The sequence below is a fragment of the Heterocephalus glaber genome, unplaced genomic scaffold, assembly GCF_053883595.1.
Source record: "Heterocephalus glaber isolate CG9 unplaced genomic scaffold, H.glaber_assembly_v1.0 deba00001431, whole genome shotgun sequence".
In the NCBI taxonomy this organism is placed as follows: Eukaryota; Metazoa; Chordata; class Mammalia; order Rodentia; family Bathyergidae; genus Heterocephalus; species Heterocephalus glaber.
Window position 1 is genome coordinate 3,515,569 of NW_028258295.1, and position 15,510 is coordinate 3,531,078.

At 37.4% G+C, this 15,510-nt stretch overlaps 1 pseudogene; it reads left to right on the forward strand.

Annotated features, from left to right (window-relative positions):
• The first annotated feature begins 10,555 nt into the window (after positions 1-10,555).
• On the forward strand, positions 10,556-11,612 carry LOC101723717 (putative olfactory receptor 10D4 pseudogene; annotated as a pseudogene).
• The last annotated feature ends 3,898 nt before the right edge of the window (positions 11,613-15,510 follow it).

The following is a 15,510-nucleotide window of genomic DNA, read 5'->3' on the forward strand; positions in this document are numbered from 1 at the left end:
CCTGATGGGTTGCTTGCTAATTGCACCCGGCCCCAGTACTGGTTTGTTCTATCCAAGCAAGATAAGCAGTGCTTACTCCCTAACAGCCCTGCCTGGCACCATCATGCTAGGTGTTCAGCAGTATTTTACAAGATACCTTCAAAGCATACCCTTTCCCTATTCCTTCCCACAATTGTATTCAATAAATACTGGATGTCGTCGGGGGCCTTTGTCTTTGCTGCCATCAGTAGCACTGACCAAGACCCAAGACTCAGCTTTTCCACTCTAAATCTTGTTTCTGTCTGTTCTTGAATTTGCCTTATGCTGTGGCGCGTCACAGGCCAAGACCCACAGCAGAGGTCCTGGTAACATCCCCTTCCCTGTTCCCTACAAACAGAGCAGAGTAAGACAAGATAAATATAGTGTCCATTATGTGTGGAATCTAAAACATTTGAAATCATAGAAGCAGAGGGTAGAATGGTGGCTACCTTGGCAAGGATAAATAGTGTGGCTGGGGAGAGCTGGTGATATTGTTCAAAGGATACACAATTTCAATTAAACAGGAGGAATGAGTTCAAGAGGTTCAATGTACAATATGGTCACTCCAGTGTTTTATCCTTTAAAATTTTTAAGATAGTAAATTTTAAGTGTTATTATTTTTAAGAAAATTATAAAGGAAATATATGTTAATTAGCTTTCTTTAGCCATTCCATAATACTGTATATACATATTTGAAAGCATTATCTTATACCACAAATCCACACTATTCTTATTAATTAAAACACATGTATAGTTCATTAAAAACACATATTTGATATGTTCAAAACACACATAAAATCCCTATTTTACCAAAGAATGGATCAAACATTGAATTTTGCTAATAAATCTGAATAAAATACAACTTGCAATTTTGCTTTTACTACTTACAATTCTGGATTATCGTTACACTTTATGTGGAAGAAAAGAACTACTATATAAGACCACATCAAAAATATATTGCATATTTTGTTAAAGTCTGTATCATTGTGATCTGATCCCTACTTAATCTGCAATAGGTATCATTACAGAGAACATCCGACCTTTTGGGAGTATAAAACATGTTTTCACTGTGACTTAGATCACTATAGCACATTCCACCTTGATTCTAAAGCATTCTACTAAAACCTAAAATGGTTCACGATATTTGTTTTCTTCGAAGGAATTTTTGCCAAACAAAGGCAAATTTAAAAGACGTTTACTTGCTTGTTAAAAGTATATTTATTATCCTTTTTATTAATACAAAATATTTTCTCCAGCCAAAACGTTAAAGATAATCAAGGATAACTCAGATGGCATAATTATCAATTCTATTCTCTTACTATTAGTGAGATGTGTAAGAAAAGCAATGTTTCGGAGCCCACAGCCCGGGCCACCTTTGCGCCACACCCTGCTCGCCGGCTGAGCGGTTGCCACCCATGTGCTAAGGAGAGAAGGAGGCACCGGATCAAGGGGCAAAGGACACCGTGTTGCGGGTGGGTGGGAGCCACCAGTGCCCATCCACTCCTGCGGCTAAAAGCCAGGTGCGAGGTGCCCCCAGCATCCCGCAGTTCCTAGGACGCCCAGGGTAGAGGGATGGACTGCCGGTTGTGGAGCCCTCGGTGAGCAGAGTTGCGCAGAACGCGCCTAATGAACCCACTGCAGACAGTCAGGTCTGTGGACGTTGTAGCAACCTCTCGAGTAGCGCGGAATGCGCAGAATCAGCCCACGCCCTGGCAGCAATACACTAGACAACGCCCCCCACCCCAACCCCCTTCTCCTCTGTACAGCCACCTGGTTCCACACTACAAAGACACAGAGGACACCGGACCACCAGACCACTGTCCTGGGTAAGTTGGAGTCATCTTCACCTCCCATCAGGACTGGGACTATTTTCAAGGGAAGGGCAGCTGGAATCTGCAATACAACTCTGCAGAGTTCAACCCTACAGGAGGACAGGGAGCTCACCTTGGGACTTGCAACCAGAAATCTGCCTGAATCTCATGGGTCTGCGACTAGCTTGCTGAGACGCATTGATTTATATCTGCACACTGCTACCAACGTTGTCTATTGTGACAGCAAAGACATACCCGGAAAGAGCCCCTTCATCTTCATGGTTATTTTTTATTCCCCAAATTAGTATTATTAGTTTGTTTTTTTTTTCCTCTTTTCTTTTCTTTTGCTCCTCTTATCTTTAATTTTCCCCCTACTCTTTGCAAATATTTGTTTTTCTCTCCTTTTTTTCTTTCCTTCTTTCTTTTCTCTTTCCTTTCTCTCTCTCTTACACTCACTGTCTTGCTCTCCCACATTGTTCATCTTCCCTTTTTGTCGCTGTTTTTGTCTTCATTCAGAGTTCTTCTTTATTTTCCTATTATTCTCTTTTTCCTTCTCACCTGTGTCCTCTGACCACACTGCTAACCTTCCCCTATCCTTCTTCCCATCTGTCTCTCCCTCCTCAACCCCTTCTACCTCCCCATCCCAAAGGACAAAGTTGTTATATGGAAGAGTTTATTCACTATAGGTTGGGTTGGTCCTCGATCTTGATTTAATTCACACAGCTAAAGGTGATAGATTAATAACTACCACAAAATGTCATTTTCTAAGATGTACTTGATGCAATGGTGTTGCTGATTGTATCACTTGGGCTAAGGTGTTGGTATTGATCTAGTCAATGAACCTTTCTAGTATAAGGAAAATGAGATAGCCTTAGAGTCATTAGAGACTCAAAATTTAAAGACCAGCTATATCTGGAAGACACCTCTGAGAAGCAATCATTCCATAAGGGTTCTAATTACAAGCAACAAAGATACCTACAATAAGCAATTTCAAACTATCAACCCAGGAGTTAAACCAAGGACAGTACCAAAAACAAAAATTAGAAGACATTTAAGCAAGGCACAGACTCAGACTTCCACCCTACCAAGGGTAAATCTTGGGAGAAATGAGATGGAAAAGTCCCATAACCAACCACCTGGATACCCTGAACTGATAGCACAGGAAGTAACAAAACAGATGAATGAGGCTCTAGAAAAATTCAGCAGAAATAATCTCCCAGATAAATACAGACATGGTGAGCAGAGTGAAAGACATGATTAGAGGATCTAGAACAGAAACAGATAAAAAAATAGATGAGCTCAGAAACATGCTGGAAACCATGAATACCCAGCATAAGAAAGAAATGGAAACAATGATTGCTCAACATAAGAAAGAAATGCAATCCATGAAACCAATTTAAGCAGATATTCAGGAGATCAAAAACTCCATTGAAAGTATCCACAGCAGATTAAGGGAATCTGAAGACAGAATATCAGATATAGAAGACAGGATCGTGGTTAGAGACCATGAAAATAGAGATTTCTTAAAAATAGTAAGGGACCATGAGAAATCAATCCAACAACTGCTAGACGATGCAAAGAAGAATAACATAAGACTGATAGGAGTCCATGAAAAAACAGGAGAAAGCATAATTGACATAAAAAAACTGTTCACAGAAGTAATAGTGGAAAACTTCTCAGACAGAGGTAGAGAATTGGACATACAGATAAGTGAGGCATATAGAACTCCAACTAGCCATGATTAAAAAATATTTACATCTAGACATATAATAGTCAAGATCCTAGAAACCCAACAGAAAAACAAAATCCTACAAGCAGTTAGAGAAAAGAAACAAATCACCTACAAAGGAAAGCCCATCAGAATCACAGCAGACTTCTCAACACAAACCCTCAAATCAAGGAGAGCCTGGAGTGAAGTATTTCAAGCCCTAAAGGAAAATAACTTCCAACCTAGACTGTTGTATCAGGCAAAATTATCTTTCAAAATTGATGGGGAAATTAGATACTTCTACGACAAAGAACACCTGAGAAATTTCATGAACACCAAACCAGTACTACAGGTAATTCTAAACTATATTCTAGAAAAAAGCAATGAAGGCCACAACTCCATGAGGCCCAAAAGAGGAAAGCCACTAGGCAAGGTAAGACACTAAGGAGAAAGGGGGAAACAAAAAGAAATAAAAGAGCCAACAAAAGTAAAACATCATGACAAGGATAAATCAATATCTATCAATTATAATCATCAATATTAATGGTCTCAATTCACCAATCAAAAGAAATAGACTGGCAGATGGATTAAAAAGGAAAATGCAACAATATGCTGTATATAAGAAACACACCTAACTCAAAAAGAAACTCATAGACTGAAACTAAAAGGATGGAAAACAGTTCTCCACACCACAGGAACCCAGAAGAAAGCAGGGGTAGCAATTTAATTGGAGACAAATTAGATTTCAAACTAAAACAAATTAAGAGAGACAAAGATGGTCACTATATCCTTTTGAAGGGAACAATCCAAGAGGAAGAGATGACAATCCTAAATATATATGCACCAAATACAAATGCCCCCAACTATACAAAACAAATATTAATAGACATGAAAAACTGAATAAAAACTAACACAATTGTAGTGGGGGACCTCAATACCCCACTATCACAAATAGACAGATCATCTAGACAAAAAGTTAACAAGGAAATTCTAGAACTGAACCACGCTATTGAACAAATGGACTTAATAGATGTTTACAGAGTGTTCCACCCCACAAAATCAGAATACACATTCTTTTCGGCTGCACATGGGTCATTCTCCAGAATAGACCACATGCTAGCTCATAGGACATGTCTACATCAATGTAAAAGAATAGAAGTTAACCCCTGTATATTATCAGACCATAGTGTGATACAATTGGAGATCAATAACATAAGAAACTGCAAAATCCCAACAAACACATGGAAACTGAATAACACCTTCTAGAACAACCAATGGGTCACAGAAGTAATTAAAGAAGAAATTAAATAGTTTCTACAAGTAAATGAAAATGCCAGTACAAAATAAAGGAATCTATGGGACACAATGAAAGCAGTTCTACATGGGAAATTCATAGCAGTGAATGCCCATATTAGGAAAACAGAGACAACTCAGATAAATAACCTAATGCAGAACCTCAAGCTCCTAGAAAAAGAAGAGCATAATGAATCCAAAGCTCCTACAAGAGAGGAAATTATAAAGATCAGGGCAGAAATCAATGTCATGGAGACTAAGAGAACAATACAAAAAAATCAAAGAATCAAAGAGTTGTTTTTTTAAAAGAATAAATAAAATCGATAAACCTTTAGCCAACCTTATCAAAAAAAGGAAAGAAAAGGCTCAAATCCATGCAATTAAGAATGAAAAAGGTGAAGTCACAACAGATTCAACAGAAAACCAGAGGATCATCAACACCTACTTGGAAAACCTCTACTCCAATAAAATGGAAAACACAGAAGAAATGGGCAGATTCCTAGATACATACGAATTGCCAAAGTTAGATGAAGGAGATGTAGAAAATCTAAACACCCCAATTATAATGAGTGAAATTGAAAATATAATAAAATATTTACCAACAAAGAAAAGCCCAGGTCTGGAAGGCTTCACTGCTGAATTTTACAAGACATTTAAAGAAAAACTAATTCCATTACTCTTTAGACTAATCAAGGAAATTGAAAGGGAAGCAATGCTTCCAAATTCATTCCTGGAAGCAAGTGTTACTTTGATTCCAAAACTAAGGAAAGATCCAACCCAAAAAGAGAACTACAGGCCAATCTCCCTAATGAACATAGATGCAAAAATCCTCAACAAGATACTGGCAAACAGAATACAGAGGGTCAACAAGAAGATCATACAACCTGACCAAGTTGGATTTATCCCAGGGATGCAAGGATGGTTCAACATTCATAAATCAATAAATGTAATACACCATATTAACAGAGTCAAGGACAAAAACCATATGATCATCTCAATAGATGCACAAAAAGCATTCAACAAAATCCAGCACCCATTCATGATAAAAACGCTACAGAAAATTGGAATAGAAGGTCTTTATCTTAACCTGATTAAGTCTATCTATGAAAAACCAACAGCCAACATCATACTAAATGGTTAAAAACTGAAAACTTTCACGCAAAAATTAGAAACAAGACAAGGATGCCCACTATCACCACTCCTATTCAATACAGTTCTGGAAACATTAGCCACAGCAATTAGAAAAGAGAAAGAAATAAAAGGAATAAAGATAGGAAAAGAAGAAGTTAAACGGTCATTATTTGCTGATGATATGATACTTTACATAGAAGACCCAAAAAACTCCTCCAGAATACTTCTAGACTTAATTGACAGATTCAGTAGAGTAGCTGGATACAAGGTCAACACAAAAAACAATAGCCTTCTTGTACACAAATAACAGACTCACTGAGTGAGACATTAGGGAAACAATTCCTTATACAATAGCATCCAAAAAAATGAAATATCTAGGAATCAATCTAAAGAAGGAAGCAAAAGACCTCTACACTGAAAACTACAGCACTCTGAAAAAAGAGATCAAAGAGGATACAAGAAAATGGAAAAACATCCCTTGCTCCTGGGCAGGAAGAATCAATATAGTGAAAATGGCCATACTTCCAAAACTACTATATAGATTCAATGCAATGCCAATTGAAATTCCAACAATATACTTGACAGAACTAGAGAAAACAATACAAAAATTCATTCGGAACCAGAAGAGACCTAGAATAGTTAAAGCAATTCTAAGCAACAGAGACATGGCTGGGGGTATCACAATCCCCAACTTAAAACTATATTACAAAGCTACTGTGATAAAATCAGCATCGTACTGGCAAAAGAAGAGACCTGAGGATCAGTGGAACAGATTAGAAGATGCAGAAACAACTCCAGACATGCTCAGCCACCTCATCTTTGACAAAGGAGCCAATCACCATCATTGGAGGAAAGATAGCCTAATTAATAAATGGTGTTTGAAAAACTGGATTTCAACCTGCCAAAGATTAAAACTAGACCCATACCTATCACTGCATACTAAACTTAGATCCAAGTTGATTAAAGATCTAAATTTTAAGCCAGAAACACTAAGCTTGCTGGAAGATAAGTTAGGTAGAACTTTTGAAGACTTTGGCATAGGAAAAGACTTCATGAACAAAACCTCAGCATCATGGGAACCAGCAGAAAGAATCAACAACTGGGATCTCATCTTATTAAAAAGCTTCTTCACTGCAAAAGAAATCACTAACAGAGCTAAGAGACAACCTATAATATGGGAAAAAAATTTTAGCAGCTGTACCGCAGACAAAGGACTACTATCTAGAATATATAAAGAACTGAAAAATATCAGACCCCCCAAATTCAAAGACCCAATTCAAAAATGGGCATCTGAAATGAACAGACATTTCTCAGACCAGGAAGTAAAAGCAGCAAACAAATATATGAAAAAATGTTCAACATCACTGGTCATTCAAGAGATGCAGATGAAAACAACACTGAGATTCCACCTCACCCCACAGAGAATGGCTGCTATCAAGAAATCAACAAATAACAAATGCTGGCAGCACTGTGGGAAGAAAGGAACCCTTCTCCATTGTTGGTGGGAGTGCACACTGGTGCAACCACTGTGGAAATCAGTACGGAGATACCTCAAAGAACTAGGACTACAGGTCCCATTTGACCCAGCTATTCCCCTGCTGGGTATCTTCCCAAAAGAATTAAAAGACTCATACCACAGTGATATATGTGCACCCATGTTCATAGCGGCACAGTTTGTAATAGCTAAAACTTGGAAGCAGCCCAAGTGACCATCAACTGGAAACTGAATAAAGAAAATGTGGTTTTTCTATAAAATAGAGTACTACTCAGCCATAAAGAATGAGGAACTAGAGACATTTATGGCTAAATGGATGCATATCAAAGCCATACTCTTAAGTGACATAAATAGGATACACATGTGTAAATACCGAATAGTTTCACTAGTGTGAGAAACTGATAGTGTAAACAATAGTTAAAATAATTAAAATGAATAATTGATAATTTGAAATAGGAAAAAAGGTCTAAAGATGAAGGAGTGAAGGGAGGGGAAGGGGAAAGGAAAAGAGGGAAAGGAAAAACTATGAGAAAAGAAAAAAAATGGAAACAAAATCTATGTAAATAGGGAAGGGTGGAGGAGGTGAAGGGCGCACAAGTAATGGGGAAAAAAATAAGAACCAAGATATATCATGTACAGGTACAAACACCCAGTGATAAATGTTAGTGAATTGTATACCTAAAGTGTACCAATAAAATGTATCAATAAAAAAAAAAAAACAATATTTCTCAATAAAATTTGCAGATGTATTTAGAATCATGCAACAACCTACACATTCTCTAAACACCAAACTTTATGATTAGAAACTTTATGATAAAGAACTTTATAGTCAAAATTGCTAAAAATAACTGGTCCAATCTCAAATCCTTCCAAGGCAAGCTCCAAGGTTCTGGACAAGTTTATTTAACTTTTTTGATCCTTACTTTCCTTATCTGTAGAAGATGTCATAAGAGTACTGAGGTTTAAATAAGACTGTATAATTCTCTTTTTCTTCCAATAGATTAGACACTTTTTGAACTGAGAGACTATGTCCAAAAAACTTCTCTTAGTAACCTTTCATTTCTCTTGGCAAATAACTAATGCTTGACATGGACTTGCTATTCAATGTTTCTTGGAATATATGGGATTCTTCTCTGCATGAATAATTAGGAATTCCATTCACCTACCCAGTATATATTGCTTATTCAAGACAATTAACATGGAGGCAATAAAAGATGCAAAGAATATAACACAGATACTTTTAAGTGATAGCTAATATTCATTTTGATCTCAATATTTTTCTCCCTCTTTCTCAGGGCAGTAGTCTTTTCCCCACCCTTTGGAAACTTCCATCTCCATTCCACTGTATCCCATACCCTGGACACAGGGGCCAGTATGGGACTCAACCAAGGAAATCAGTTTCATCATGAGCTGAGGCACACGGAATGATAGGCTGCTGTGGCTGAGCCATCTGATGGCAGGGCTGGGGGAGGATGCTCTTTCAATCTTCCTGCCACTGTGCCTGGAGCTGTGCCAGTCCCCACCTTTCCTGGGCCTAAGTTTGCATCAGTTTCTTTAATTCTCTCAGTTACTGCAGGTGCTTTTGGAATATGTCTATCCTATTGGCACTTGCAGTAAAATAATGTATAATTTATTTTATAATCACAACACTACATTAAAAAACAATAAATGCAAAAATTCACATGCAAATATGTGTGATATAGGCATGAAATGAATTTTTAAAAATTATTCCATTAAAATATGTTTTAAAAGAAATTATACCAATTTTTTCCTTATTTCTAAAGTTTAATTATGCCAACTAATTAAATGCACCCTTACTTAATACTATGCCTGACTTGGGGGACTAACACCCAAAGGAAGCCAAGGTTGTTTAAAATCTCCTATGTGTATGAATTATTGCAGTTCCTGGTATCAGATAGGAGATTGCTGCAAGGGAGTTGAACCACACTTGCATGTGTGTCACTCTACTTGAAAGTAAATTTAAAAACAGAACTCAGGACACCTTCTACTTGCAGACTTCAGAATGAGTGGGCTTTAGATAGGGAGGCTCCTTCTTTCTGTCAGGAATGAAAGGAAAAAAGCACTGAATAGCACCAGCCACTTATGCTCCCTGTTTGCCAGGCAAGTGCCCAGGTTTTGTCCTCCAATTTTTATCTTGGCTCTCAATTTGTCCTGTCCTTACAATCACCATGAAAAATGTAAGGTCAAGAGATAGATAAATATATGGATTATAGATGGATAGATAAATGATAGATAGATAAATGGATAATTTAAGGAACGTTAGGCAATAGAATTCATGCGAAGATGTATAATTTAAAGATATCACTGGATTGGAGAAGTTAAAAGTAGAAAAAGATAACAGAATTTTCAGAACATGAAATTTGAAAAGTTTTTCCCTTACATCTGTGTCTTTTACTGGTAAAAATTAGTAACAATTAACTTGTGTGTGGCTAGAGAATTGTAGACTGTGGTGGTTGAGGTGAAATTTACAATATAGTCATCTGTATCACACTCAGGGGACTCAGAGAATGAAAATCCCATCAATAAAATTCTCTATTCATTAAAAGCAAGGACCCCTTTTGTAGCTAATTTGTCATTCTGTATCTCATACCAAGTATTACAATTTGGAAGACCCTGTATTTTGGATGTGTGGTTTCCATAACGATACATAGAGTTAATGGGGCCAAATTGTCTTTAATGAATGTACGAAATTTAGATGTAACTTTGTGTATAAGCAATATATTGAGTTTTTGTATTTGTTCCTTTACAATCAAAAAAAGAACATTTGGAATTAATGGAATTTAACAGTGTGTGTAAAAAATTGGAAGGATAGGAGACTAGGCCTGTGACTCTTCTGTGGTTAAGATCTTTAATGAGCACAATCTGTAATGTGATGCTTCAAACTACAGAAATTTCAGAAAGATATCCAGACAAGAAGTAGACAGATAAAAAATTTCTATCAGGAAGAACTGTTCTGCGAATAACTGGATCTTTTCTTCCTTACCATTCCACTGATGTAAACACAGTTACTTTATCTGAATATTAAATTTAACCACAAATTTCTTTTCACAGACACCCAAGGCTGATTCTTCCACAAAAATGAGAAATCACACTGCGGTGACTGAATTCATCCTGCTGGGCATCCCTGAGACAGAAGGCCTAGAGACTGCTCTTTTCTTCCTGTTCTCATCATTGTATTCATGCACCCTCCTGGGAAATGTGCTCATTCTTGCTGCTATCTTGTCCTCCTCTCGGCTTCACACTCCCATGTATTATTTCTTGGGCAATCTCTCCATCTTTGACCTGAGTTTCTCTTCGACTACTGTCCCCAAGATGTTGTCCTACCTTTCAGGGCATAGTCAAGACATCTCTTTTCAGGGCTGTGCTGCTCAGCTCTTCTTCTACCATTTCCTGGGCTGCACTGAGTGTTTCCTTTACACAGTGATGGCCTATGATCGCTTTGTTGCCATATGTTATCCACTGAGATACATGGTCATCATGAACCACAGGGTGTGCTCTGTATTGGCCAGTGGGACCTGGATGAGTGGCTGTGTCCATGCCATTATCCTAACCTCCCTCACCTTCCAGCTACCCTACTGTGGCTCCAACCAGGTGGCCTACTACTTCTGTGATATTCCTGCAGTGTTGCCTCTAGCCTGTGAGGATACATCTCTTGCTCATAGGGTAGGTTTTACAAATGTTGGTCTTTTGACTCTCATTTGCTTGTTTCTCATCTTTGTTTCCTACACTCACATTGGAATCTGCATATCAAAAATTCGCTCAACAGAGGGCAGGCAACGAGTATTCTCCACCTGCAGTGCCCACCTCACCGCACTCCTTTGTGCTTATGGGCCAGTCATCACCATCTATCTGCAGCCCAACCCCAGTCCCTTGTTTAGTGCTGTAATTCAGATGTTGAATAATCTTGTAACTCCCATGCTGAACCCACTGATCTACAGCCTGAGGAATAAGGATGTAAAATCTGCCCTGAAGAATATATTTTTCAAGAGAACCCATGCTGTAGAAAATGAGTGAGTATCTCTCAAGGTTTGAAGGAATGTCATGTGCAACTTGTGAATCAATGTAACCCTTTATCTCATTGCTTTAAAATATATGTCTCTTTTCTATTTCCCTATGCTTTATTTTTTATTTTTATTTTTTGGTACCAGGGATTGAATTTAGGACTTTGTGCTTAGGAGGTGGGAGCTACACCACTGAGCTAAATCCTGGGCCCTTCCCTATGCTTTATAATGAAAAGTAGTTGAAAACATTTCTTAGTAGATGTTTCACTGATTCTTATATACTACAGTGATTATGTCTTAGCACCATAACATCCCTACGAATATTTCTTTATTCCTTAAGTTTTCAAAAGTGTTAAGAGAGTACATCTCCTCTCTCATGTTATGGGTTAAAAATGTATATCTATCTATAAATGTATACATATATGTATATAAATCTATATCTAAATCTATCTATGTATATATCTACATATATCTTTATCTAAATCTATGTATCTATCTATATCTAGAGGGAAGGGAGAATGAAAAAAATTCAGAAAGACTTTCTTAATACCAAATATCATAATGCTATAATCTTTTCTTTTGTAGAGTGTAAGCCCTAATTTACTAAAAGTAAACCAAATATTCAAAATAATTAATAATGCTTATGGGGTGATCTCCTAAGTATACAGTCTTGTGTAGTTCTGTAATTTTTCTAGTTTAGATATTTCTTTGAGTATGTTGGCATTTTCTTTCCATATTTGACCCCTGGAACACTATGAATCTGGATAATTTCTCATTAGATACCAAAAGAACCAATTTCAGTTTTGTAAATATTTGGCTCTTGATTATCTATAGCTTTTTTTTTGGTAAGCCCTTGTCCCTTTTGGAGTGCAGCAGAGAATCCATTCCCAGGAAGCAGAGACCTGAAATGATGGGAAGGATGGAAGACTGGCTGTACCTGCCAAGTGCAATCTCTTGCTGAAATTCAAATCCACCTACCAGCATTAATGAAACTATCCTTACAGTAGCTACTCTAACTAGAACAAAGAAGTGTGAGGACTCACTAGCATTGTCCCAGTCAGTAGGTCATAAATGATTAACCTCTGACTTCTAAACTGACAGTCTATTCTAGTGAAAGCATGGTAGCAGACGGACCAGAAGGCAGATCCAAGCTCAGGGAAACGTCCTGTAACCGCAGAGTGTAGAGAACACTTTAGGTTCCTAGGAGCTCGATGGAAGAAAAAGATCAGAATAAAAACCAATATATCAGAATGACATCCATAGCTACTATTAGCTGAGTATTTATCATGTATCAAGTGCTATGTTACATAATACACATTATGAAAAGTCCTTAACCTTATACTGGGAAGTTGGAATCACTTCTCTTGCATAAGAAAAAGATAAAAGGGAAGCATAGAGAAAACATTAGGAAAAGGAGGCCTCTGGAGAAAGGAATTAGCTAAGAGGTATCACCAACTGGGAAAGAGGAGTTTAGAAATGTAACCGGAGATGCGTTATCTTAATGTCAATGATCAAAGGAAATATCAATTTGTCACCTAACCAACCAATTAGACATATCATACATTTTTTTCTCCTTTGCTTTGGATCCTTTGCATAAAGGATAGGGTACAGTATCAGAGGAAATTCTCAAGCACAGACCCAGAGGCTCAAAAATGACAAGCAAAGCTCTTCATTTCTGTTTCTCTCCTTTTTGTTGGTACTGGGGATTGAACTCAGGACCTTGCATTTGCAAGGCAGGTGCAGTGCTACTGACCTAAATCCCCGGCCCCTATTTCTCTTCTTTTTAATACAAAAGCTGTAACCTCTTTCAGCATCTCTTCTTTGACCTTCCAGCCATCAGGACTGGATGCCATTCTTTAGATACTATAGTGGGGCCTCTTTACAAAGTCCAAAAGCAGCCTCAGTAAGTACATAGGAAAAATGCAAACGGTTCATTAAAGGCTAAGTATATGGGAACATACATCCTGGAGGCAGGTTTTGCCCTTGATGTTACAACAGTGTATGTATCTTGTTTCATACTTAATATGTGGTGTTTACCTTTGGACATATGGCTCATCCTTCACCTTGAACTTAAACCTATTCTTGCCTGTGATAAATTATGAAGTGTCCCTGAAACTCAAGCAGTGCTTTTCCTTAAGGTTTTAGAAGCACCTTCTCCAATAATGAATGTGAAACATTTGTAATTGTGGAAAGATGGAGGTTAGAAACAGGGACTCAAGGGTAGAATTAGCAAATTAATGCAAAAAAATTAAAAAAATATTTGGTGAAATATTTACTTTCTCACCCAAAAGTTTAACAACTAAAGTAAACTGTGCATATTCTACATCTAGGAGTCACAATAAATGTTTTATGATACACTATAATCATGGCGAATCTCCTAAGAACCAGGGTACTGTTTCATTTTGAAAAGAAATAGCTGAATTCCAGGATTCACCTACTAGTGTTAGAGATTATATTGGAGTATTGGTTTGACTGCAAGATTCCCCTGGCAAACCAAAGAAAAGACTGAAATCATCAAAAGTTTCTTTTTTTTTTTTTTTGCTTAAATTCTTTATTGGTACCTTTTAGGTATACAATATATTTACATTTATCACTGGGTACTTGTATTTGTACATGTCGTATCTTGGTTCTTATTTTTTCCCCATTTCCTGTCCTTCCTTCACCCCCTCCACCCTTTTCTGTTTACAAAGGCTTTGTTTCCATTTTTTCCTTTTCTCATAATTTTTCCTTTCCCTTCTTTATTTTCCCCTTCCTCTCCCACTTCCCCTACCTCTTTGGACCTTCTCTTCCTATTTCAAATGATCAATTATTCATTTTAATCATTTTAATCCTTATTTACCCTTTCAGTTTCTCACACCAGAAAAACTATTTGGTATTTACACGTTTGTCCTATTTATTTCACTTAAGAATATCTCCTCAAAGTGGATCCGTTTAGCTATATATGTCTCTAGTTTCTTGTTCTTTATGGCTGAGTAGTATTCCATTTTATAAAAAACCCCCACATCTTCTTTATCCAGTTTCCAGTTGATGGTCACTTGGGCTGCTTCCAAGTTTTAGCTATTACAAACTGTGCCGCTATGAACATGGGTGCACATATATCACTGTGGTATGAGTCTTTTAATTCTTTTGGGAAGATACCCAGCAGGGGAATAGCTGGGTCAAATGGGACCTGTAGTCCTAGTTCTTTGAGGTATCTCCGTACTGATTTCCACAGTGGTTGCACCAGTGTGCACTCCCACCAACAATGGAGAAGCGTTCCTTTCTTCCCACAGTGCTGCCAGCATTTGTTATTTGTTGATTTCTTGATAGCAGCCATTCTCTGTGGGGTGAGGTGGAATCTCAGTGTTGTTTTCATCTGCATCTCTTGAATGACCAGTGATGTTGAACATTTTTTCATATGTTTATTTGCTGGTTTTACTTCTTTGTGTGAGAAATGTCTGTTCTTTTCAGATGCCCATTTTTGAATTGGGTCTTTCAATTTGGGGGTCTGATATTTTTCAGTTCTTTATATATTCTAGATAGCAGTCCTTTGTCTGAGGTACAGGTGCTAAAATTTTTTTCCCACATTGTAGGTTGTCTGTTAGCTCTGTTGGTGGTTTCTCTTGCAGTGTAGAAGCTTTTTAATAAGATGAGATCCCAGTTGTTGATTGTGCTAATTTGCATGCTACTGAGGTTTTGTTCATGAAGTCTTTTCCTATGCCAATGTCTTCAAGAGTTCTACCTAACTTATTAACTCAGCAAGTTTAATGTTTCTGTTTTAATATTTAGATCTTTAATCCACTTCAATCTTAGTTTAGTGCATGGTGATAGATATGGGTCTAGTTTTAATCTTTGGCAGGTTGAAATCCAGTTTTTCCAGGCCAGGAATTTAGCTTAGTGGTTCTGCCACCTGCCTCGCAAGCGCAAGGTCTCGAGTTCTATCCCTGGTACCAAAAAAATAAAAGGGAGAAATCTAGTCTTTCCAACATCATTTACTTCCTCCAGTAAGGGCAATTGGATCCTTTTTCAAAGATGAGGTGGCTGAGTATGTCT